The sequence below is a fragment of the Lolium perenne genome, chromosome 4 (assembly GCF_019359855.2).
Source record: "Lolium perenne isolate Kyuss_39 chromosome 4, Kyuss_2.0, whole genome shotgun sequence".
In the NCBI taxonomy this organism is placed as follows: domain Eukaryota; kingdom Viridiplantae; phylum Streptophyta; class Magnoliopsida; order Poales; family Poaceae; genus Lolium; species Lolium perenne.
The window spans coordinates 327,084,348-327,088,270 of record NC_067247.2 but is presented as its reverse complement, the minus strand read 5'-3'; the positions used below and the strand labels follow the sequence as shown (position 1 = coordinate 327,088,270).

Sequence of the window (3,923 nt, the reverse complement as noted above, 5' to 3'; positions counted from 1 at the left end):
TAGTTTAAGACAAGGAAAAGATAAGTCAAGAATAGTTTCTCCATTTTATTGTTACTTGATTTGTATTTGAATTGGTGTTCATATGCTATGACAAGGATTACCATATTATAATCTTTTATAGGATCAAGCAACTTATCATGGAGTGAAGTGTTGTTGTGTTGATTATTAGTTCCATTTGATCTAACCCCTTAGATCAAATCATCTCTACCCAAAACAAGGTTTTAGCAAAGTCACATTGAGGTTTATAGCGCTTGACTTGATGAGCTACTTCAGTTCCACCAAGGTCAAGTGAAACTTCAGTTACTGTGACTGTTTTAATTTAAAGCGCAAAAATTCCCCGGATTTTCTATACATGAATGCAATGCACACATCTGTTTCCTCTATTTTTGTAACCCCAATACCTGGGATATTACATTTTGCAAGATGGTTCTTTACACATGATTTATGCATTTTCCATTTGCAAGACTATCAGTCCCACCATTTCCGAAATATTGTATTTTTTATTTATGCATCTGTGGGGTTGCCCGTCTCACAAACGAGTAGAAGTGTATTTATTTATTTATGACTTTTACAAAGTTTTTTATCACACTGAGAGTAATTGTGAACTAAGAGAAGTGAAATTACCACAAACTCTTAAACTTTAAAAGTAGGAAAGATATTGAGCGTGTCAAAATCCATTTTACTCCATCAAATCTATACCCAGTTTTGAAGATTATGTGCCAAATGATTAACACATGTGAGAAAATGTGGATTTTTTTTTGAAAAGCAACAAAGAAAAGAGAACATCCCTAGATAACAAAAATACATTTTTCTTTTTCCAGAAATCTAGGGTATTAAAATAGGGAAAATGAGTTTAGATTTTAGGAAAACATAAAGTATATGATCGGTCAAGCAACTCGAAATGTATACTCCCTCCGTCCCATAAAGGTTGTCTCAGATTTATTAAAGTTGAATGTATCGAGATTCTATTTAGTGTCTAGATACATCCAAATTTTGACAAAACTAAGATAACATTCGTGGGACAGGGGAGTAGATAAGATAATTTTTAATTTTAAACCATAAAATAGATAAAATTGAGGGAAAAGGGCGAAAACTAGGAAATGTATGAAACAAAAACCATAATATACTACAATAGTTCATGGAATTTGTGAGAGGTTTAAAATGAGAATTGAAAAGTAAACTTTTCTGATTTTATGAGAAATCGATGGTTCTTTAATGAATATTATTCATTTCATCAGCCTGTAGAATCCCCCTGATCATTAGAATACTTCTGTTCTTTTCAATCTTTGTTTTCTTCATTTTTGTCAATGTGAGAAACCCAAGTCATGTAATCGTCGAATTAAGCAGCACATATTTGTTCCTTTTCTAGCTCGTGCACCGCCTTAGTCTTCATTGTTTCCTCGATGGCACTATTTGCTGCTATTTCCTCCATTCTCATCATTCTCACATTTATTTCTGTTTTAGTTTTCTCGCAATCGCCACCTGAAAAATGTGTCAGTTTATTATGCATGTGAGCCCATGTGGCAGCGAGGCTTCGAGCAAATACGATAGTTGGAGGAATGCTCCGTTCTTGAACTGAAGAAAGAAAATCCACTACGTCGTTGGGGACGCCGATTCGGTCCTGATTGGCTAAGCGATCTCCCAGGCTTCAGTAGCTCATTTCGACTTCGTTCAACACGCAGAACCAATCGCCCACTCCTTCTCCTCCCCCTCTCCCTCCTCCCCTTCTCTCCTCCCCCGTTGAGAGTCTCTGCGTCCTTCCCGGCGCCGCTCCTCTCTCTCTACGGCGGCTCCGCCGCCTGGAGTAGGGTGAGGAGATGGCGGCCGGCTCCTCTATTCATAGTAGTAGTAGTTCTAGTATTTGGTTTGTCTGGCTATATGCCGCTGGGGGCTGCCTCCAAGCCGACGCGCGGCGTTGGTAGGCTGCTTGACCCACTCGCCGGTGAGCTCTCAAGGTGGGGGAGGCTGGTGACGATGGGATCTGGCGAACCCCGCTTAAATAAGCGCGGACATGCTCTGGATCGAGCGAAAACTAGCGTTGACCTTCCTCATCTTGGCCGTCGTGGCGGCGGAAGAGATGGGAGGGATCAGGCTAGCAGTTCTCGGCCAGATCTGTGGTGGGGGCTTCAAGATGGTGCATTTGCGGATGATCCGCTCAAGATCTGCAGCGACGTCGTTGTATCTCTCTTCCTGGCCGGCCGTGGTGGCGGGGGGAGGTGGAGTTCTTGCTGTGTTGCTGCAAATCGTGGTGCGGGTGTGGTCGCCGTCTCTCTAGCGGCCTTCAGCTGCTCTTCTTCCTCTTGGACGGCCGTGGAGGCGAGGGAGAGGAAGTGGGCGGCGCGGGGCAGCTTCGTGCACGACGACATCTTGGGGAGAAATTGGAGCTTTCGCTCCCCGTGGCGGTTCCCAAGCGACAGGCGATGGTCCTCGTCGCTATCTCTGGCCAGAGGCCTAGCCCCGCCAAGCTTGGCAGTGATGCCTGCCGTAGCTTCTTCTTCCTCCGTTGGAGGATCTTCATCAGTCTTCACGCGGCCTCACAAGCCGTCGCCCGACCAAGTGGTTTCGTCCCCGGTTCAGGCAACGGTGGTCGTGTTTGGAGACTGCTCGACGCCGGCGAGATGCAAGGTTTGGATCACGTTTTCGCGATAATTTCTAGGGTGTTCTATGCTAAGTTGCAGGGCCTCGTTGTAATTTTCTTTTTCATTCAGGTCCTTCTTGTAGTTGTTCACCCACCGCCGATGAAATGAAAGCTCCAGGGCCTTCGTGCCCTTACCTGTTCAAAAAAAAATGCTGCACGGGGAGCAAGGCTCCGTGTTGGCTGTTCCAATGGCGGCACGGCTCCACCACCGATGGGGCGCGGTTCAGATAAATTGCATGCAGGGTCCTCCAGGCTCCAGCTGGTTGGCTAGTTCGTCAAGTCCCGTGTGCATCCGGCCAGTATACAATTTTCTGTTGCGAGTTCTCGTAAGTTCAGATCAGTGACCATCCTACAAGTTCTGATTTGGCGCTGTAAATAATAATGTGGCGAGTTAGTCAGGAGCACGCCACTTTCAAACCTGAACATCTTTTACTGTCTGTGGCTGCCACTTTCTTACTTCCTGAAAATTATCACAAACATGAACGTCTTTCACTGTCTGTGGCTGCGGAGAATCTCCAGAAAGTCGGGGAAAGCTACAGTTGTGTGGGTGCCGCCAATGTCCGAACGCTGTGAAAATTCTCTCGGCTTTACAGTTGTTTGTAAGAGCAATTCCAATAGTGTAGCCAGCTACTGGCTATAAGTCAAGTGTCATGTCATCTATAGCTAATTTAGAGCCAATATATACAATAGTAAGATATAAAAATATAGTACTTTACCAATATATGGCACACCTTTCACTCTCATAAAGTGTCTAGAAGCACATGCTAGAGCTGACTAGTCCACTCTCCTTCTCTGTCTTCCTCTCTCTCATCCAACTAAATAATAATATACTATTTTAATTCTTATAGCTAGCTGACTAAGATTTATTGTACTTGCCACCTTCAAATCGTCGTTGAGTTTCCCAGCCCCCCAAGCTTTGCTGAAGCGAAAAAGGCAAAGCTTCTCGTTCCTCCACCATCTTTTCAGGTTGGAGCATCCTGGACAGTTGGGATGCACAATTTTGGGAAGCTCACTCTTCGATCGTGTTTGTTTATTTGGCTATTGAAATGGAAGTGTGCTCGATGCCTACTAGGCTACGACGCCATCTCGGTGCTTGGCCAGTCCATGGTTTTGTTGGGCACACCACACACGGTTATAGCCACTTGGCCACACGTATAACGGTTACCAGATTTATTTATTTATTGAACAGGGATAGGGTCCGAACACCTAGAAGCTGCTTGTATTAACAAAGCGGTGATTGCATATTACAGAAAAGCCCCTACAGATCAGGAGAATTCTGGATAAG

General features: G+C 44.5%; 1 long non-coding RNA gene across 1 annotated transcript; it reads left to right on the top strand.

Moving 5' to 3' along the window:
* The first annotated feature begins 2,484 nt into the window (after positions 1-2,484).
* LOC127296380 (uncharacterized) lies at positions 2,485-3,135 on the top strand. Its single transcript, XR_011743869.1, has 2 exons — positions 2,485-2,625; positions 2,709-3,135. It is a non-coding gene; the product is annotated as an uncharacterized lncRNA (long non-coding RNA).
* The last annotated feature ends 788 nt before the right edge of the window (positions 3,136-3,923 follow it).